Source organism: Corylus avellana, chromosome 5 (assembly GCF_965113065.1).
Source record: "Corylus avellana chromosome 5, dhCorAvel1.hap1.2, whole genome shotgun sequence".
Lineage (NCBI taxonomy): Eukaryota > Viridiplantae > Streptophyta > Magnoliopsida > Fagales > Betulaceae > Corylus > Corylus avellana.
The window spans coordinates 14,918,626-14,941,966 of NC_142494.1; the positions used below are offsets into that span (position 1 = coordinate 14,918,626).

At 34.7% G+C, this 23,341-nt stretch overlaps 2 pseudogenes; both read left to right on the plus strand.

Moving 5' to 3' along the window:
• The first annotated feature begins 6,163 nt into the window (after positions 1-6,163).
• LOC132183453 (U2 spliceosomal RNA) lies at positions 6,164-6,308 on the plus strand (annotated as a pseudogene).
• A 13,104-nt stretch (positions 6,309-19,412) lies between these two features.
• LOC132183455 (U2 spliceosomal RNA) lies at positions 19,413-19,556 on the plus strand (annotated as a pseudogene).
• The last annotated feature ends 3,785 nt before the right edge of the window (positions 19,557-23,341 follow it).

Sequence of the window (23,341 nt, forward strand, 5' to 3'; positions counted from 1 at the left end):
AGAGGTGATGAATGCGTGAATTGCACTTGGAAGATTAGAACAACTGGTGCATGTTTTCTAGACCCCAAGAGAAACGAGTACGATTTATGCTATTTGTGGACTGATCAAAACTCACCTGATCGTGCATGATTACAAGCCAACAACATTCAAAATGAAGAGTTTATCAAGTGAATTGTGAAATAAATAGCAATTGAAAGTCATTATTATTATTATTATTATAGAAAATTATTATTATTTGATCCAATTGTTTCAAAGTTTCGATGGAATCACGTTTATATCTCCGCTACTAGTGCTTTATAAATCTCAATCCCCTTCGCTGCTTCCAGTATAGTGACAATTCTTCTTTATGCCGGATAACTCCTCCATCATTGGTCTATGTCTTGCTCTAAGAACTAGAACCATAAGAAAACAAAAGACAGACTGGAAACCAATTGCGTTATTCTAAAGAATTCGTGAAAACAAAACCTAGGAAATCGAGTAAAACCTCACCCCATAGATCACTACTAAAAGCAGATCTAGAGAGAATTCATTCTTATTTAAAAACAACAAAAATACAATAATAAAAACCCAACACACCCTCACGCGTTCCACGCAGCACCGCTGAAGCAGCTAGAAAGCACCCCGAGGACCATTGACACATGCACCTTGATTGATCTATGGTGGTGGGCAAGAAAAATGAGGGGGAAGGAGAAATGGGGCGTGGAGGAGGGAGTCGTAATTTGCTCACCCTCCCGGCTCTACTATGCTTTCTCATCGCTGCTCTTTTTCTAAGGTTGACTGCTCTTAAACAAAAATAAAATCCAAAATATTCTTTTAATAATTATATTTGTATCTGACTCTTCTTTTTTGTTTGTAGTTTATTCTAATTAATTTTGGGTAAAAATGCAAAATTAATCTTTGTGGTTTACCTGATTTGCTATTAACTCCCCGCGGTATTAAAATGAACTCAAAGTTGCTTCAGGTATGTTATAAAAACAATTTAGTCCTCACAGTCAAATTGCGTTCACTGACTTAACAGATTTTGATTGCGTGAAACGTCATAGCTAATAAAGTTGTGACACTTGTTCAATTTAAGTTAGTGTCACACTAACGGAATCTGTTAAATTAGTAGACAAAATTTTACTTTAAGGACTAATTTTTTTATTTTATTTTTTTATTTTTGGAATAACTGAAGGACATTTTAGTTCATTTTTATATTACATAGAACTAATTGTAAATTAGGAAAACCACAAGAGCTAATTTTGCATTTTTTCCTTAATTTGGAATCACAAATGTGGCTGTAGATTTAATTGTATCATAATGATTAAGTTGAGCTAATTATGTGTCATATATATGGTATTTAAATGATTGATTTGGTTTTAATTATACTCATATCGTATCTAGATATAATTAAATAAACCCGTTTCACATTTGCTTAACTTTTTGGATAAATGTCACCAAGAGGTAACTCAATCGGCTGACACCACGCATAATGAAGAGGAGGTCACTAGTTCGAATCTCTCTCCCCACTCTTATGTGGACATTTCAAAAAAAAAAAACAAAAAAAAAAAGATTCAATGGATAAATAAAATTATATAGTTAGAACATTGAATAACTTTCAAACGAATAACACAAAAAAATCCTAATGAGCCACATAAACACCAATCATGATTCATATTGTGACACGTTTGACTAACAATAGAAAATTAAAAATATATCAAAAAACTAGATAAAAAAATATAAAATGGGGATTGGCCGAACCCCCACCAAATGCCCAAATGGAGGTGGCCGAAACCATCCCTAGCCATCTAAGCATATTTGGGGGTGGCCGAACCGAACCACCCCTATGGCCATTGAGGGTGTTTCGGCCAACTCAAATGGCAAATATATATATATATATATATAAAGAGAGAGAGAGAGAGAGAGAGAGAGGGGTGGTCGAGTCATCCGTTTTGGCCAAATGGGGTGTATCGCTCCAGCTTTTAAATAAGCCATATTTCTTTGTGGAACCACGTACAAAACTCACATTCTCAGACCATATAAACATATTAGAGCAATAACTGAAACAATTTGATATAAATAAGCTTTAATGTCATTATATACCTAAACTAATGTTGTTTTTGCGTAACATGAAAAGAAACAGATAATTAAAGTTGTCTGAAGAAACGAATTAAAACAAAAACGCTTAAAAGAGCATATTTCCTTGGAATACGTAATAAATTAGCAAATGTAAATAGAATCTAACTTAGGCTTTGTTTGTTTCGGCATAAAATATTTTCCGTCGTAAAATATTTTGAGGAAAGTCATTTTACAGGAAATTACGAAGAAAACAAATTCCGGCATTTGGCGCGCGCACGGAAAATATTTTCAGGGAAGTTATTTTATCGTAAATGTTTTACGATGAAAACATTTTTCGGCATTTGACGCACGCACGGAAAATCACTAATTTTTTTTTTTTTTTATATTTTCATTCACTCATATTAACCTATAAAATAATTTTGAAAAATAAAACTAAAAATTATGTTTAATTAAAACATACAAATTAACTAACAACAATTTAGTGTTTAATATGATTTTGCGTACACACAAAATACCGGAAAATATTTTTCAGGAAAATGTTTTCTGTTGAAAACATTTTCTGACGTCGGGGACCCGTCTGATTTTTCGTCAATGCCCAAATACCGTAAAATGTTTTTCAAAAAATCATTTTAAAGGAAAATGTTTTCTGCTGAAAATATTTTTTGACAAGTCCTAGGTGGGTCTTGGGTGAGTCTCAGTTAAGTTTTGGGCAGGTCCCGGACGGGTCTTGGGCGAGTTCTGGTCAAGTCCAAGACGGGTCTCGACGAGGCCCCAGGCAGGTCTTGTCGGGTTTCGGTCAAGTCCCAGGCAAGTCTTGGTCAAGTCCTGGGCGGGTCCCAATCAGGTCCCGGCTGGGTACCGGGCAGGTCCCGGGCGAGTATCGGTCGTGTCTTAGCTCGGTCCCGAGCAAGTCTCGGGCCAGTCCCGGTCAAGTCCCGGGCGGGTCTCGGCCAGGTCGGGTCTCGAGACTTGACTGAAACAATTTGATATAAATAAACTTTAATGTCATTATACCTAAACTCTTGTTGTTTTCACATAAATCCAAAAGAAACCGATAATTAAAGTTGTCTGAAGAGATGAATTAAAACAAAAACGTTTAAAAGAGCATATTTGTTTGGAATACGTATTAAATTAGCAAATGTAAATAAAATCTAACTTAATACCCCTTTTCTTTTGTAAGTAAACAATTGGCATTCACTAAGAGCACTAGCAACAGATGCCCTATATGCCATTCCCTTCCCTATGCTTAGGAAAAATTAAAAAAAAAACCACAAAAACACCCACATCAAAAGCCCTATATTTAATCTACACCAAAGGTTATCCACCGTATTTTTCAATGCACTGGGAAACACTATAGATACCAATGCTTTATTAAATTGTAAACAAACTCATGTCTCCTTCACGTGTCCCAACAATTCTCCTACCTCTCTCCTCTCTCATTTGTTGCAATGATACAAAATAATTAATATTTAATTGAAATAGGGAAAAATAAGGGAATCTATTGTGAAGTATTTTTTTATAGAGAATCAAAAAGTAGTTTTATTACCTAAATTGAGGGAAAGTGGTTGGGAAACTGCTGCTAGTGCACTAGTAGCAAAGGCCATATGTCATTATATGTCATTCCCTTCATTATGTTTAGGAATAATTTGAAGAAAACCACAAAAACCTACTCACATCAAATTCTCTACATTTAAACCAACTCTTAAAGGTTGCTACAGTATTTTCCAATGTGTAGGGAACCAAAAATACATTATTTTAATATAAACATTTCTCTTTTCCCTCTCCTCTTTCATATTTTTGTCTTTAATTGAGATTGTATTGGATTTTTGTGAAAAAAGAGAGGGTATGTTGGAAACTTGTATTTTATAAAGAAATAATATTTTAATGGTATACGGAAAGGTAATGGAAGCTATTGTGATAGAGAAGTAAAATGCAATTTTGTGCCTTAAATTTAGAAAAAATCAAAGAGAAATTACTGCAAGTGCTCTAAGTGATTTGTGTAACAAAAGAAGATTTTCTTGAATCCTTTTCTTTTGTAGAAGAGATTTTTAAGGAATAAGGAATACATAATATGAAATCACGTCTCCTTTATTGTCTGTCTTTGACTTTCTTTTCTACTTGTTTTCTTTTTCTATATGCTACCAGAATATTTCATTACAAGTTTATCCAAGCTTTTCTTTTCTACAATTTATTTCCTTGACTGTCATTGTGCTTTCTTCATTATCCACGGCATCTAGAAAAAAACTTTAAGGTCTTTAGCAGATATTTTTCACCACAATATATACTGTTCCTGGAGACCATTTGAAAGTCCCTCATATTATTTTAATAAAGCCACCTGGCGTAGACTGCAAAAAACAAAAAAAAAAAAAAACATGATCTCATTCAGTAGACTTGTAGTGTTGCTAGTAATGTGGCTTATGTTGTCTTTGAATGAGTTTACTATTGTTGCCGGAATTGGGGAGCATCACCCAAAAACTGTCAAAATCATTAATCATTTAGGCAACGGCTTCCCTCTTACCCTTGGCTGTAAATCGAAGAACAACGATCTTGGTGTCCACACAATGAAATCAAATGGCTTCTTCAATGAAAAACGCTATGCCGACTCCAAAAACATGTTTATCACAATTTATGCGGAATTAATATAATGAAGCAATAAACAATTCAATCACCCAAAATATATAAAGCAATAAAGAGGCAGACATAGATATTTTGGTGACGAAGAGGAAACCTTTTAGAAAGCGATCTAAAAGTAAAACCTCTCCGGGGCAGCCAAACCCAGGAAATCACTATCAAAAGATTATCCAGAGATTACAGACACTAGGAACACTTACAACCCTTTGCAAGACCTTGGCTCTGTAAGATCGACAAGCCTACAACTCGTCTCCTTGCTCACAATCTTCTTCAACGTGATTCTCCTTTACCGGACCCTTCCGATACACTTCTCAACCGTAGATTTATCAAAGGAATAACTAAAATTCTAAGAGATTCAATTTAACGCTCACCACATATGATCTCTCTTAGCACAGCCTCCGACGAACTCTCTGGGGGTGAAAATTCGTGCTTCTCTCTTCTATAATGATGTATATATACCCCCGACAAAACCCTAGACCTAACCCACTTAAAATCATGTTTTTGGGCCTGAAACTTACGGGGTGTCCAGACATGTTAATGGGCGGTCCGGACACGGCTTCGCGGAGCAAGATTTTAGTTTCTGGAAATGAGGTCCGGACCCTGGGAATTGCGGTCCGGACCCGACCTGTCCAGTCTTCATCAACAGCTCCGATCGATGGGCGTTTGTCGTCCGATTGAGCTGAAATTTTGCAGGGACGTTCATAACACATGAATCTACATTATGAACGGTGAAGATTGGATTCTGAGTATTCTATATCAGTGTTTGAGTCGTGAACAGTAACATCTGCATTTTGGAATTGAATTAAGCCAACACAAGAACTAACATTCAAGATCAACTTTACACGAAACTTTTGGAGGATTACACTATTCTTTTGTAGATTTACGTGGAAAAACCAAAGCCATTGGTTTAATATCTACGACTACGATAGAGACAGTGATGTATGCGTGAATTGCATTTGGAAGATTAGAACTACTGGTGCATGTTTTCTAGACCCCAAAAGAAACGAGTATGATTTATGCTATTGGTGGACTGATCAAAATTCACCTGATTGTGCATGACTATTATTATTATTATTATTTGATCCAATTGTTTCAAACTTTCGATAGAATGCATCACAGTGGTGATACTTCTTGTGGGCTTGATGTTCATAGTGGCTACGCCAACAAAATTGAGGTAGTGTTTTGCGTGCAATGACATAAATCCGTGTACTCTTGACCCATAGATCCTTGAAGTATTGATCAAATTCAAAATAAAAATAAAATTATAGTCTTTTTTTTTTTTTTCCCTTTCTAAATTTCAAGTTGACTCTTTTTCATATAAATAATGAGTACCATGTCTATTCTCCTTGAAATCTTTCATTATAGGTAAAGGATTAAATCCTTCTAAGAAATCATTATAGCAATGTGCTTATTGTATATAAAAATACTTTTTTCGAATAGAAATATTGGCCATAATAACTAGAGCTCTGTTTGTGTACCGTTCTCAGTCTTTTGGCTAAGATCAAGTGTAGTATTTGTTCTTATCAGTTTAAATATTGTTAAATCACCATTTGTCTCAACAACTTAAGCTGATAGGAAGAGGTAAATTTAATTACTTAATCATTAGTTTAACACCCCCCTTTTAATAGGTGAGGCTCAACATGTGGAATATTTAATTTAAATGGGGGTAAATTAATGGAGTCAATGTTCGATTCCAAAATCTTTGGCTTTGATACCATGTTAAATTACCTTTTGTCCTACATGGTTAAGCTAATAGGAAGATGTAAATTTAATCACTTAATCATTAGTTTAACAAATATCTGATACGTGTTCCATTAGATCACATGATATTAAATTAATCATTTTATTGGAGGAGAACCCATCTATCTCTTTTCCTAATTGTATCATAATTCCTTACGTTGTAAGATGCCAATATCATCATTTGGTCTTCATTGGTTTCCCTATGTCACACGACACAAACAAAAAATAAGAAATATGAAATTCCCAAGAATAGCTTTCCAGGCTTTTTGGAGATTTATATATTTCTAGGAGTAAAAAAGTCTTAAATTCTTGCAGGGATCTCATGAATGATGAACTCACTCAATTTGTTCGGAATGATGTTTGGAATTTGGTTCCAAGACCAAAAGATCAGAATATCATTGGCACTAAATGGATATTCAAGAATAAATCCGACGAGCATGGTACAGTGGTAAGAAACAAAGCTCGATCGGTTGCTCAAGGATCAACTCAAGTTGAAGGAGTGGATTTTGATGAGACGTTCGCACCGGTAGCCAGATTGGAATCTATCAGAATTTTGTTGAGCATCTCATGTCATCTCCAGATCAAATTGTATCAGATCGACGTCAAGAGTGCTTTTCTTAATGGCATTCTTCAAGAAGAAGTATATGTAGCTCAGCCAAAAGGGTTTCAGGATCCAACTTATCCAGATCATGTTTACAAGCTGAAAAAGGCACTTTATGGATTGAAACAAACTCCGAGAGCTTGGTATGAACGTCTGACAACATATCTTCTTAAACATGGGTTCATCCGAGGACAGGCTGACCGTACCTTGTTCATCCGTAGTAAAGGCAGTCAACTACTCATTGTCCAAATTTATGTAGATGACATTTTTTTTGGCTCTACGATCGACTCACAGGCTCATCAATTTTCTACAGAAATGAAGCAAAGTTCGAAATGAGTATGATTGGTGAATTGACCTATTTTCTAGGTTTTCAAGTTCAACAACAAAGGTATCTTTGTGTCTCAACCAAAGTATGCCAAAGATCTTGTGAAGAGATTCAGGTTGGATGGAAAAAGTCATGCTCACACACCCATGAGTACGAGTATTAAGCTGAGTGCAGATGTGGCTAGGAAATCCGTTGACCAAACCTTATACAGAAGCATGATAGGTTGTCTACTTTACCTTACAGCTAGTCGACTAGATATATCTTTCAGTGTTGGTGTATGTGCTCGATTCCAAGCTAATCCAAAGGAATCTCATCTAACAACAGTTAAACGAATCCTCAGGTATGTAAATGGCACTATCAATTTTAGGATTTATTTTTCTACTAATACAAATCTTGAACTTGCAGGATATTCTGATGCTGACTGGGATGGTAATGCTGATGATCGAAAGAGTACATCAGATGGATGTTTTTATGTGGGAACAAATTTGGTCGCCTAGATGAGTAAGAAACAAAACTCCATCTCTCTTTCTACTGCTGAGGCCGAATATATAGCTTCTGGGAGCTACTGCACATAGCTCATCTGGATGAAGCAACTTCTTGCAGACTATGGATTTGCTCAAGGAAAAATGATTGTCTACTGTGACAATACTAGTGCCATCAACATCTCAAAGAATCCGGTTCAACATTCATGCACGAAACACATTGACATTCGTCATCATTTCATCCGTGACTTGGTGGAGACCCAGGTGGTATCCCTTGAATTTATGCCTACTGAACACCAATTACCTGACCTGTTTACAAAACCCCTAGATGGATCTAGGTTTGAGTATCTCAGGAATGCTATTGGTGTATGCGATCTCTCAAGATTGTATACATAGAACATGCCTAGAAATTAAGCATATTGATATTTTTCTATAGCTGTTCTAGGGCATTTTTGTTTGTTTTTGTTTGTTTTGTCTTTATTTTCTTTGAATTTTTTATTTTTGGGATTCTTTTTATTTTATTTGTTTGATAGTCAGTTTCTCATGTCTTGTTTTCAAATGAATATTTTACATCTAAGTGGGGTCAATATTTCTGCGATTTACATCTAATGCTCCATATGTTTATGATCTACCTTGTTCTTCTGAAAACTGTTAAAGAAGTAAGAGTCAGTTTTTCTCATGTTCGAGGTTGTGCACTATTTGCCCCCATTAGGTTTAGATTTTTCATGTGTTTGGGAATTCGGATCAAACATTTTTTTTGGAAGATAGGTAGTGTCAGTTCTATCCACTTGACCAACTCGTTAGTTGAACCTAGCTCCTAAAAATTCCAACATTTTCTTCCATAAAAAAAAAAAAAAAAAGGCATAAAATAAGCTCAGATGACTTAGTTTTGCTTCTATGTGTCCCTAAAGAAAGAATCAATGATCAAATCATTGCGGAAATAAATGATTACTAAAGGACATGGTAAAAGCGAATCATTAGTCGCAGGGGGAGTGTATCGGATGAGGGAATCTAGGTCCTAACATTATAAGGTTTTACTGTGGCTTGAATCAGACTGTTTGTCTTTCATTTACAAAATGTCTGCCCAGATTTACCTTCCACTAATGAAAGCTTATTTAATGGGAGTTTTCACACACTACACCCTCACATGAGATTTCAGATTATTGCCTATTTGACTGAATTCACAGAACAAGAATGTGTCATGCATATGATACATTTATGGTGTGAGTGTAATTTGTTGATCACTCCAAATTGTTAAGATATTCATAAGGACACACATGATTTATTGGATATCTAAACAAGTTTTGTTTTTCTTTTTCTTCCTTTAAAAAAAAAAATGATGAATTAAGTTTTTTTCTTTTATTTTTGTTGAGGGGATGCGGTCCGGACACGGCACTTACCTATCCAGACACGGCCATCGCATTGTTTTTAAAAACACCTGAATTTTTTTTTTCCTTTCGTCATTTCCTGCATCCTCTCTCTCGGCCCAAAGCATTTCTCCCTCAAAAATTTTTTTGTGTTTCATTTTTTTTCTTCTTTCTTTTTCCTTCTCTGTGCTTCCATCTCTTCCACTTAAAGGCTCAATACTTCAATCTTCCAAGGTATGTTTTCTTCCTTCATTCTTTTCAGATTTGATTTCAAATCAAATTCTAGCATTTGAATGTTTGGGTTTCATTTTGCAATTCCGAATTGATTGAGTACTTGATTCACATTGATTATTCTTTCTATCTCATATGATTGTTGCAAACTACATGCACTTTGATGTATTTAGGAATGGTTCTTAATCTTGACATGTGTTTTCCATGCCTACATTTTTTTTGCATACAATGTGTTTGATAAAATGTCTCAAAGATTCCGGTTTTCAACTTTGAATTCTTCAATTACATTGCTATATTTCACTGTTATTGGTCTTTAGATATTGGTTGGGATGTTCCTAGACAAGGTATTTTCAGTTTTCGTGCATTCTTTTTCTTCATGTTATATTCAATACCTTAATGCTTATCACATGTTCGATAGAATGTCTACATGACATATGTTTGCCTCTATCTTCACTTTTCCTTGTGAAATAAATTATTTTTGTTGTGTTCAACATTTATTATTTGTTTCTGGTGCATCTATCTCATTTTTGGAATCACATGTTTCCTATCAAATTTTTTTTTCAATCTAATTTCTTCCAGTGATTTGTGCTATTATTTTATCATTTACTTCCTTCTTTGGGATGTGAATGCAGAAAATGGTGTATCCAATTTTGGAATCCATGCCAAGGAGGAATCGCACTCGAGAAGAAAAATCAATCTTACAAGACAAGATTTTGACACGCAACATTGTGATCGAGCGTGGAGTGGAGCAAACTGATCTTCGAGTGGAACCGTTTCGATTCATTCATGAAATATTCCAGGCCAATCAATGGACCTCTTTGTTCGTTCCTGTTAATGCATACACTCGATTAGTTCGGGAATTCTACTACAACATCGAAGACATTGACTTGGTTGGTCCTCCGTCATTCAAGACCAAGGTCTCCGGGAAAATTCTCAATGTCACTCCTGAGTTGATAAGTGAAGTTACTGGGATTCCTTTGACAAATGAGAAGCCGCCTCCATTTTTGGAGACCGAGCCATAACCAACTAAAGCGGAAATCATGGCAATTCTTAATCCAAGTCGGGAGCTTGTATGGGACGAAGACAAGAACAAAATTCCGACTGGTCATGTACGGGCTCCAGAGAGGCTATTAACACGGATTGTGCTACAGAATATTTGGCCAATATCTCGAAATAGTCATGTGACTATCGAACGAGCAATGATGATTTATGGCATCATTAACCGTGTTGAGTTTTGTTTATGCACTCAGATAGTGTTGACAATGATTGAGCTCCATGAAGATCATTCTATTGCCTTACCTTATGGCGGCCTCATCACAAAGATTTTCCACGCCACTTTGCCAAAAATTGCTGCAAATGAACATGTGGAATCTCCTGAAGGTTATTTTGGCGAAGCAACAGTGATGAAGTCAAATGCCCAACTTAGGCTTCATGCTCCAGTTGCCCATGCTCCACCGATCGTTCAAGATCCTCCAGCTGCGTCCTCCTCGGGATCATCAGATTTTTCAAGTCAATTAAATACAATAATTGACTTACTTCGAGCTCAAGGCCAAAGCATTGACGCTATCAACACTCGTCTGACGACTTTGGAGAAAGATGTGAAGTCTATCAAGGACAGCTTTTGGCAAGAATAATCTTTCCTCCTGTTTTTGCTTTGCATTCCTTTTGGCAAGAATATTTTTTTTGGTTTCTTATGGCTACTTATTTAAGATTTAATGGGTTGTTTTGATTAAACTCTAGAATTTCTTTTTTTTTTTTTTTTTGGTGCTTCCTTTGTCCTTCCGAGACAACAAGGGGGAGTTGATTTTAAGTGTCATTTTCATGTACTACAATTATTTTTCTCACCGAATGGCCAAAGGGGGAGTTTCTTAGTTTAGGTTTTGGTACATTCGGTTTGCATGTAAGTTGTTGAAAATGAGCACCTCAGCATGTCCAGGAAGCAGATTCTAGAAGGCCCTGTCCGGACCCAATTTCAAGAGAATACATGTTGAAGGGCCTATCCGGACCGTCAGAAGCCGGGTCCGGACACAAAATCCACATAGTTGATTTTTATGTGCATGTCCGAACCGCCAAAAGCGGGGTCCGGACCCCATTTCCAGCAAGCTATATATTGAGAGATGGGTCCGGACCGCCAGAAGCTGGGTCCAGACTCAAGTTCCAATAAGCTGCAATTATGAGTGAGGTCCGGACCATCAGAAGCTGGGTCCGGACCCAATTTCCAGCAAGCCCGTTGTGCATGGCATGTTCAGACACATGATTTGGGTGTTCGGACTCCACGTGGTTACGTGTAGGTAACCCTAGCCATGTGCGGACACCTAATTATCTATGTCCGGACATGGTTGCTGAATTATTGTTTTTTCTCTATTTAAACAAAAGGTTTTGCCTAATATAGGTACGTATTTTGGAGAGAAAAATTAGAGAGCTTAGAGAGAGATATTATTCTAGTTTACTTGAGAATTGAAAATACGTGAAGTCAATCAGAGTTCCGGTGAAAGGAAATCGTTTAGAAGAATTGTGCCAGATGTTCTGGAAAGGGCTACTGAGGTAGAAGTCAAGTGGGTCGCTTGTCGTGTACAAGGAAGAGTCAAAGGTTTTGTAATTCTTCTTGTATTCCTTATTTTTCTTATAGTGGATTGATTTCCTGGGATTGGCTGCCCCGAAGAAGTTTTACATTTAGAGTGTTCTCTAAATGGTTTCCTCTTCGTAATCAAATATCTGTGTTCTTGATTGTTTATTTCATATCTGTATTTGGTTGAATTTTAACTGTTAGGTTAGATCTTATTCTGCGTAATTTTTGTGAAACACCTAGACATTTGAATAGGTGTCATCCGGAGTCGTTTTTAGAATTTTCAGAAATAGCCCCAATAAGTTTAAAGTGTGCGGAAGTGATACATCAAACTACCAAAGTGTGTCAAAAATGTTTGTCTTATTTTATTTTTTATTTTTTAAAAAAAGAACGAAAAAAGGGGTGGCCGCCACCCCTGGGGTAGTTGGTGAGGCTCTCCAAAGATTGGGGTGGCCCTAGATCTGGTTGGACGTGGTAGCAAGCACTAAACCTAGTGTTTATGTAGAACACAACAATTACCACGCAAGAAGATCATAAGTAAAAGGAAGGGCATTATGGCAACTTATGAGTCAAAGTGGTCACTTGCAAGGCACCTTACCACTTTTCCATCAAAACTGACAAGATTGCCTAACGACATGGCCTTTTTGCCACATTTTGGTAATTTGACGTATCAAACGTTCACACTTGTAATTTTATGGGATTTTATAAAACACACCTCAGATTGGATGGGGATTCTCGATATTTTTCCCATTAGTAAAATATGCACACATTATGGCTTACTTTGCATCCTTCGATTAGATTTAAGAAAAAAATTCTGAATTGGTACATATGGTTTGAGGTCTTGACAAATAGTTCAGTGGGGTTTCAAAAGTTACAAAACACTCCCTCTCGTAGGCACCAAAAAGAAAAAAAGAAAAAAAAAAGGTCACTTCCCCAAGAAAAGTTGACATAATTTGTTAGTGGGCCACACAAACACAAAATATATTATGACATGTTTAAATTACAATCGAAAATAAAAATAAAAATTAAAAAAAATATCAAAACACTAAATATAAAAATATAAGATGGGGTGGCCGAAACCACTCATGGCCATTTGAGCATATTTGAGGGTGGCTGAACCACCCTTACGACCATTGAGGGTGGTTCGGCCAACTCAAATGCCAAAAATATAAAATTTTTAAATTTAGAAGAAAAAAAAATTGAGGAGTTCGAGTGATCCGTTTTGGCCAAATGGGGGTGTATATATCCCTTTGGCTTTAAAATAAGACATATTTTCTTTGTGAAACCAATAACCATAAAACTCACCTTCTCGGACCATATAATATACTAGAGCTATAACTGAAACAATTTGACATAAGTAAACTTGAACGGCATTACGTACCTAAACAAGGGTTGTTTTTACATAATGCCAAAAGAAACGGTTAATTAAAGCTGTCTGAAAAAACAAATTAAAACAAAAAATGCTTAAAAGAGCATATTTGTTAGGTTCTATTAGCAAATGTAAATAGAACCTAACTTAATTAACACCCTTTTTTTTTAGTAAATAAATTAGGTATTCACTACGTGATTTGTTCATATTTCCTTCAAATAGTATTTGTTAAAGTGTTTTTTTTTTTTTTCTATGGTCTTTCGCCAATAATTTTCACCACTATATATATATAGTTCCTAGACACCATTTGAAAGTCACTCAGATTTTTTTTTTTTTAATAAAGCTAGCCTACAAAGTTTACCAAAAACAAAAACACCATGATCTCATTCAGTAGACTTGCAGTGTTTCTACTAATGTGGCTTACGTTGTTTGTGATTGAGTTTAATAATGTTGCTGGAATAGGAAAACATCACCCAAAAACTGTAAAAATCATTAATGATTTAGGCCATGGATTGCCTCTTACCCTTGCCTGTAAATCAAAGAACGACGATCTTGGTGTCCACACATTGAAACCAAATGGCTTCTTTGAGTTCAACTTTACACCAAACTTCTGGGGGACTACACTATTCTTTTGTAGATTTACGTGGAAAAATCAAAGCCATTGGTTTAATATCTACGACTACGCTAGAGGTGATGAATGCGTGAACTGCACTTGGAAGATTAGAACTACTGGTGCATGTTTTCTAGACCCCAAGAGAAACGAGTACGATTTATGCTATTTGTGGACTGATCAAAACTCACCTGATCGTGCATGATTACAAGCCAACGACATTCAAAATGAAGAGTTTATCAAGTGAATTGTGAAATAAAGAGCAACTGAAAGTCATTATTATTATTATTTGATCCAATTGTTTCAAAGTTTCGATGGAATCACATTTATATCTCCGCTACTAGTGCTTTATCAATCTCAATCCCCTTCTCTACCTCCACTATAGTGACAATTCTTCTTTATGCTTGATAACTCCTCCGTCATTGGTCTATGTCATGCTCTTAGAAATAGAACCATAAGAAAACAAAAGACCGACTGGAAACCAATTTCGTTATTCTAAAGGATTCGTGAAAACAAAACTGAAAAAAACGAATAAAACCTCACCCCATACATCACTACTAAAAGCAGATCTAGAGAGAATACATTCTTATTTAAAAACAACAAAAATACAATAATCAAAACCCAACACACACTCACGCGTTCCTCGCACCACCGCCAACCAGCTACGCGCAACTAGAAAGCACCCCAAGGACCATTGACACACACAGCTTGATCGATCTATGGTAGAGGATGGAAAAATGAGGGGGAAGGAGAAAGGGGGCGCGGAGGAGGGAGTCGTAATTCGCTCACCCACCCAGCTCTGCTATGCTTTCTCATCGCTGCTCTTTTTCTAGGGTTTGACTGCTCTTAAATAAAAATAAAATCCAAAATATTCTTTTAATAATTATATTTGTATCTTACTCTTCTTTTTTGTTTGTAGTTTATTCTAAATAATTTTGGGTAAAAATGCAAAATTAATCTTTGTGATTTACCGGATTTGCTATTAACTCCCGACGGTATTAAAATGAACTCAAAGTTCCTTCAGGTATGTAAAAAAAATAATTTAGTCCTTATAGTCAAATTGCGTTCACTAACTTAACAGATTTTGATAGCGTGAAACGTCAGAGCTAATAAAGTTGTGATACTTGTTCGATTTAAGTTAGTGTCACACTAACTGAATCTATTAAATTAGTAGACAAAATTTTACTATAAGGACTAATTTGTTTTTCTTTTTTTTATTTTTTGGAATAACTCAAGGACATTTGAGTTCATTTTTATATTACATAGAACTAATTGTAAATTAGGTAAACCACAAGAACTAATTTTGCATTTTTTTCCTTAATTTTGAATCACAAATGTGGCTATTGATTTAATTGTATCATAATGATTAAGTTGAGCTAATTATACGTCATATATATGGTATTTAAATGAATGATTTGGTTTTAATTATACTCATATCGCATCTAGATATAATTAAATAGATCCGTTTCACATTTGCTTAACCTAGTGGATAAATGTCATCAAGAGGTAACGCAATTGGCTGAGACCACGCATAATGAAGCGGAGGTCACCAGTTCGAATCCCTCTCCTCATTCTTATGCGAACATGTCAAAAACCAAAAAAAAAACAAAACAAAAAAAAAAAGATTCAATGGATAAATAAAATTATATAGTTAGAACATTGAATAACTTTCAAACGAATAAAACAAAAAATCCTAATGAGCCACATAAACACCAATCATGATTCATATTGTGACACGTTTGACTTACAATAGAAAATTAAAAATATATCAAAAAACTAGATAAAAAATATATAAAATGGGGATTGGCCAAACCCCCACCAAATGGAGGTGGCCGAAACGATGGCTAGCCATCCGAGCATATTTGGGGGCGGCCAAACCAACCCTATGGCCATTGAGGGTGTTTCAGCCAAGTCAAATGGCGAATATATATATATATATAGAGAGAGAGAGAGAGAGAGAGGGAGAGAGAGAGAGAGAGGTCGAGTCATCCGTTTTGGCCAAAAGGGGTGTATCGCTCCAGCTTTTAAATAAGCCATATTTCTTTGTGGAACCACGTACAAAACTCACATTCTTAGACCATATAAACATATTAGAGCTATAACTAAAACACTTTGATATAAATAAACTTTAATGTCATTATATACCTAAACTAATGTTGTTTTTGCGTAACGTCAAAAGAAACAGATAATTAAAGTAGTCTAAAGAAATGAATTAAAACAAAAACGCATAAAAGAGCATATTTGTTTGGAATACGTATTAAATTAGCAAATGTAAATAGAATCTAACTTAGGCTTTGTTTGTTTCGGCATAAAATATTTTCCGTTGTAAAATATTTTTAGGAAAGTCATTTTACAGGAAATTAAAGAAAACAAATTCTGGCGTTTGGCGTGCGCACGGAAAATATTTTCAGGGAAGTCATTTTATAGCAAAATGTTTGACAATGAAAACATTTTTCGGCATTTGACGCACGCACGGAAAATCACTAATTTTTTTTTTTATATTTTCTTTCAACCATATTAGCCTATAATATAATTTTGAAAAATTAAACTAAAAATTATGTTTAATTAAAATATACAAATTAACTAACAATAATTTAGTGTTTAATATGATTTTGTGTACACACAAAATACCGAAAAATATTTTTCAGGAAAATGTTTTCTGTTGAAAACATTTTTTGACGTTGGGGACCCGCCTGATTTTTCGTTCATGCCCAAATACCGAAAAATGTTTTCCAAAAAATCATTTTAAATTTCTACTGAAAATATTTTTTGACAAGTCCTAGGTGGGTTTTGGGTGAGTCTCGGTTAAGTTTCGGGCAAGTCCCGGATGGGTCTTGGACGAGTCCTGGTCAAGTCCCAGACGGGTCCCGACGGGATCCCAAGCAGGTCTTGTCGGGTTTCGGTCAAGTCTCGGGTGAGTCCTGGTCATGTCCTAGGCAGGTCCTGAGCTGGTCCCGGCTAGGTCCCGGGCAGGTCCCGGTCAAGTCCCAACTAGGTCCCGAGCAAGTCTCGGAAAAGTCCCAGTCAAATCCCAGGCGAGTACCGGCCAGGTCAGGTCTCGGGACTTGACTGAAACAATTTGATATAAAAATACTTTAATGTCATTATACCTAAACTATTGTTGTTTTCACATAACTCCAAAAGAAACCGATAATTAACGCTGTCTAAAGAAATGAATTAAAACAAAAACGCTTAAAAGAGCATATTTGTTTGGAATACGTATTAAATTAGCAAATGTAAATAAAATCTAACTTCATACCCCTTTTCTTTCGTAAGTAAACAACTGGCATTCACTAAGAGCACTAGCAACAGATGCTCTATATGCCATTCCCTTCCCTATGCCTAGGAAAAATTTTAAAAAAACCACAAAAACACACCCACATCAAAAGCCCTATATTTAACCTACACCAAAGGATCTCTACCGTATTTCCCAATGCATTGGGAAACACTGTAGATACCAATGCTTTATTAAATTATAAACAAATCATTTTCTCTCATCTCTCCTTCACGTGTCCCAACAATTCTCCTACCTCTCTCCTCTCTAATTGGTTGCAATGATACAAAATAATTAGTATTTAATTCATATAGGGAAAAATAAGGGAATCTATTGTGAAGTATTTTTTTATAGACAATCAAAAAGTAGTTTTATTCCCTAAATTGAGGGAAAATGGTTGGGAAACTGCTGCTAGTGCACTAGTAGCAGAGGCCATATGTCATTATATGTCATTCCCTTCATTATGTTTAGGAAAAATTTGAAGAAAACCACAAAAACCTACTCACATCAAATTCCATACATTTAAACCAACTCTCAAGGGTTGCTATAGTATTTTCCAATGTGTAGGGAACCAAAAATACATTATTTTAATATAAACATTTCTCTTTCCCCTCTCCTCTTTCATATTTTTGTTTTTAATTGAGATTGTGTTGGAATTTTGTGAAAAAAGAGAGGGTAGGTAGGAAACTTGTATTTTGTAAAGAAATAATATTTTAATGGTATAGGGAAAGGTAATGGAAGCTATTGTGATAGAGAAGTAAAATGTAATTTTATGCCTTAAATTTAGGAAAAATCAAAGAGAAATTACTGCAAGTGCTCTAAGTGATTTGTGTAACAAAAGAAGATTTTCTTGAATCCTTTTCTTTTGTAGAAGAGATTTTTAAGGAAGAAGGAATACATAATATGAAATCACGTCTCCTTTATTGTCTATCTTTGACTTCCTTTTCTACTTGTTTTCCTTCTGTATATGCTACCAGAATATTTCATTACAAGTTTAGCCAAGCTTTCCTTTTCTACAATTTATTTCCTTGATTGTCATTGCGCTTTCTTCATGATCCACGGCATCTAGAAAAAAACTTTAAGGTCTTTAGCCAATATTTTTCACCACTATATATACAGTTCCTGGAGACCATTTGAAAGTCGCTCATATTTTTTTAATAAAGCCACCCAGCGTAGATTGCAAAAAAAAAGAAAAACATGATCTCATTCAGTAGACTTGTAGTGTTGCTAGTAATGTGGCTTATGTTGTCTTTGAAAGAGTTTACTATTGTTGCCGGAATTGGGGAGCATCACCCAAAAACTGTCAAAATCATTGATGATTTAGGCAATGGCTTGCCTCTTACCCTTGGCTGTAAATCGAAGAACAACGATCTTGGTGTCCACACACTGAAACCAAATGGCTTCTTCAAGATCAACTTTACACCAAACTTTTGGGGGATAACACTATTCTTTTGTAGATTTGCGTGGAATAATGAAAGTCATTGGTTTAATATCTACGACTACGCTAGAGAAAGTGATGTATGCATGAATTGAAATTCGAAGATTAGAACAATCGGTGCATGTTTTCTAGACCCCAAGAGAAATGAGTATGATTTATGCTATCGTTGGACTGATCAAAATTCACTTGATCGTGCATGACTATTATTATTATTATTTGATCCAATTGTTTCAAACTTTTGATAGAATGCATCACAGTGGTGATACTTATTGTGGGCTTGATGTTCATAGTGGCTACGCCAACAAAATTGAGGTAGTGTTTTGCGTGCAATGACATAAATCCGTGTACTCTTGATCCATAGATCCTTGAAGTATTCATCGAATTCAAAATAAAAACAAAATTATAGTCTTTTTTTTTTTTTCCTTTCTAAATTTCAAGTTGACTCTTTTGCATATAAATAATGAGTACCATGTCTATTCTTCCTGAAATCTTTCATTATAGGTAAAGGATTAAATCCTTCTAAGAAATAAAGTTTGTTTTTTTTTTTTTTTTTTATCTGAATGTGAATCAAACAAACCGAAGGGACCCTGAACTATTAAAAGATTAAGAAAAAGAATCACACATTTACTACTAAACTATACATGTAACAATGTGGTTATTGTATATAAAAATACTTTTTCGAATAGACATATTGGCCATAATAACTAGAGCTCTGTTTGTGTAACTTTCTCAGTCTTTTGGCTAAGATCAAGTGTAGTATTTATTCTTATCAGTTTAATATTGTTAAATCACCACTTGTCCCAACAACTTAAGCTGATAGGAAGAGGTAAATTTAATTAATTAATTATTAGTTTAACACTCCCTTTTTAATAGGTGAGGCTCAACATGTGGAATATTTAATTTAAATGGGGGTGAATTAATGGAGTCAATGTTCGATTCCAAGACCTTTGGCTCTGATACCATGTTAATTTACCATTTGTCCTACAAGGTTAAACTAATAGGAAGATGTAAATTTAATCACTTAATTATTAGTTTAACAAATATCTGATACATGTTCCATTAGATCACATGATATTAAATTAATCATTTTATTGGAGGAGAACGCATCTATCACTTTTCCTAATTGTATCAGAATTCCTTACATTGTAAGATGCCAATATCATCATGTGGTCTTCACTGGTTTCCCTATATCACACGACACAAACAAAAAATAAGAAATATGAAATTACCAAGAATAGCTTTCCAGGCTTTTTGAACTAACAATTGTTTTTGAAATAGCCCCAATAAGTTTAAAGTGTGCGAAAGTGATACATCAAACTACCAAAGTGTGTCAAAAATGTCTGTTTTTTTTTTAATAAAAAAAAAAAAAAAAAAAAGGAAGAAAAAAAGGGGTGGCTGCCAGCCCTAGGGTAGTTGGTGAGCCTCCCCAAAGATTAGGGTGGCCCATGATCTGGTTGGACGTAGTAGCAAGCACTAAACCTAGTGTTTATGTAGAACACAACAATTACCACGCAAGAAGATCACAAGTAAAAAGAAGGGCATTGTGGCAACTTATGAGTCAAAGTGGTCACTTGCAAGGCACCTTACCACTTTTCCATCAAAACTGACAAGATTGCCTAACGACATGGCCTTTTTGCCACATTTTGGTAATTTGACGTATCAAACAGTCACACTTGTAATTTTATGGGATTTTATAAAACACACCTCGTATTTGATGGGGATTTTTGACATTTTTCCCATTAGTAAAATATGCACACTTTATGGCTTACTTTGAATCCTTCGATTAGATTTAAGAAAAAAATTATGAATTGGTACATATGGTTTGAGGTCCTAACAAATAGTTCAGTGGGGTTTCAAAAGTGACTAAACACTCCCTCTCGTAGGCACCAAAAAAAAGAAAGAAAAAAAAAAGTCACTTCCCCAAGAAAAGTTGACATAATTTGTTAGTGGGCCACATAAACACAAAAAATATTATAACATGTTTAAATTAGGGAAAATTCCATATAACCCTCACAAACTACCACTCAATTGACAATGTTCCCCCCAAACTTTCAATTGTGACAATGTCCCCTCCAAATTACAAAAAATTGTTAATGTTCCCCCCAATGACGAAATTACCCTAAGTAAAATTTAAAAAATAAAAAAATAAAAAAAACTAAAACTTCTAGAAAAATCCTAAAACTAACAAAAAAAAAAAAAATCCAAACGTTGGCCATTTTTTTTTTTAAATCAATTTTATAAGAAAAAAATTTCGATTTTTTTATTTATAAAAATTGAAAATTTTCGTTTTTTATTTTTATTTTTGTTTTAGAATTTTATTTAAATAAAAATTTACGTTTAAAAAAAATAAAATTTTCGTTTAATAAAATGAAATTTTTTGTTTTTTAAAACTAAATAAAAAAATAGTTTTTTTTTTTTAAATAAAAATTTCTGTTCTAAAAAAAATAAAAAAATTTTCATTAAAAAAAAAAATTGTTTATTTTTTAAATTAAAATATTTCGTTTTTTTTTTGAAAAATCAATTTTTTTTTGAATTTATAGGGGTATTTTTGTCTTATTGAGAAATCTATAAGGGCATTTTTGTCTTATTGCTAGTCTTGGTGGGGACATTGTCAATTGGGTGATAGTTTGAGATGAGTATGTGGACTTTACCCTTTAAATTACAATAGAAAATAAAAATAAAAATTTAAAAATATATCAAAACACTAAATATAAAAATATAAGATGGGGTGGCCGAAACCACTCATGGCCATTTGAGCATATTTGAGGGTGGCTGAACCACCCTTACGACCATTGAGGGTGGTTCGGCCAACTCAAATGGCAAAAAAATAAAATTTCTAAATTTAGAAGAAAAAAAATCGAGGAGTTCGAGTGATCCGTTTTGGCCAGATGGGGGTGTATATATCCCTTTGGCTTTTAAATAAGACATATTTTCTTTGTGGAACCAATAACCATAACACTCACCTTCTCGGACCATATAATGTACAAGAGCTATAACTGAAACAATTTGACATAAGTATACTTGAACGGCATTACGTACTTAAACAAGTGTTGTTTTTACATAATGCCAAATGAAACGATTAATTAAAGCTGTCTGAAAAACAAATTAAAACAAAAAATGCTTCAAAGAGCATATTTGTTAGGTTCTATTAGCAAATGTAAACAGAACCTAACTTAATTAACACCCCCTTTTTTTAGTAAATAAATTAGGTATTCACTACGTGATTTGTTCATATTTCCTTCAAATAGTTAATGTTAAAGTGTTTTTTTTTTTTTTTTTAGTTTTTTAGTTTTTTTGTTTGTTTGTTTGTTTTTTTTTTTTTTTTTTTTCAATGGTCTTTTGCAAATAATTTTCACCACTATACATATAGTTCCTAGACACCATTTGAAAGTCACTCAGATTTCTTTTTTTTTTTAATAAAGCTAGCCTGCAAAGTTTACCAAAAACAAAAACACCATGATCTCATTCAGTAGACTTGCAGTGTTTCTATTAGTGTGGCTTACGTTGTCTGTGATTGAGTTTAATAATGTTGCTGGAATTGGGAAACATCACCCAAAAACTGTAAAAATCATTAATGATTTAGGCCATGGATTGCCTCTTACCCTTGCCTGTAAATCAAAGAACGACGATCTTGGTGTCCACACATTGAAACCAAATGGCTTCTTTGAGTTCAACTTTACACCAAACTTCTGGGGGACTACACTATTCTTTTGTAGATTTACGTGGAAAAATCAAAGCCATTGGTTTAATATCTACGACTACACTAGAGGTGATGAATGCGTGAATTGCACTTGGAAGATTAGAACTACTGGTGCATGTTTTCTAGACCCCAAGAGAAACGAGTACGATTTATGCTATTTGTGGACTCATCAAAACTCACCTGATCGTGCATGATTACAAGCCAACGACATTCAAAAAGAAGAGTTTATCAAGTGAATTGTGAAATAAAGAGCAACTGAAAGTCATTATTATAGAAAATTATTATTATTTGATCCAATTGTTTCAAAGTTTCGATGGAATCACGTTTATATCTCCGTTACTAGTGCTTTATCAATCTCAATCCCCTTCGCTACCTCCACTATAGTGACAATTCTTCTTTATGCCTGATAACTCCTCCGTCATTGGTCTATGTCTTGCTTTTAGAAATAGAATCATAAAAAAACAAAAGATCGACTAGAAACCAATTTCGTTATTCTAAAGGATTCGTGAAAACAAAACCTAAGAAAACGAATAAAACCTCACCCCATAGATCACTACTAAAAGCAGATCTAGAGAGAATGCATTCTTATTTAAAAACAACAAAAATACAATAATAAAAACCGAACACACACTCACGCGTTCCACGCACCACCGCTGGCCAGCTACGCGCGGCTAGAAAGCACCCCGAGGACCATTGGCACATGCACCTTAATCGATCTATGCTAGAGAAAGAAAAAATGAGGGGGAAGGAGAAAGGGGCCGCGGACGAGGGAGTCGTAATTCCCACCCCCTTCCCATTCTGCTACACTTTCTCACCGCTGCTCTTTTTCTAGGGTTTGATGACTCTTAAACAAAAATAAAATCCAAAATAAGCTTTTAATAATTATATTTGTATCTTACTCTTCTTTTTTATTTGTAGTTTATTCTAATTAATTTTGGGTAAAAATGCA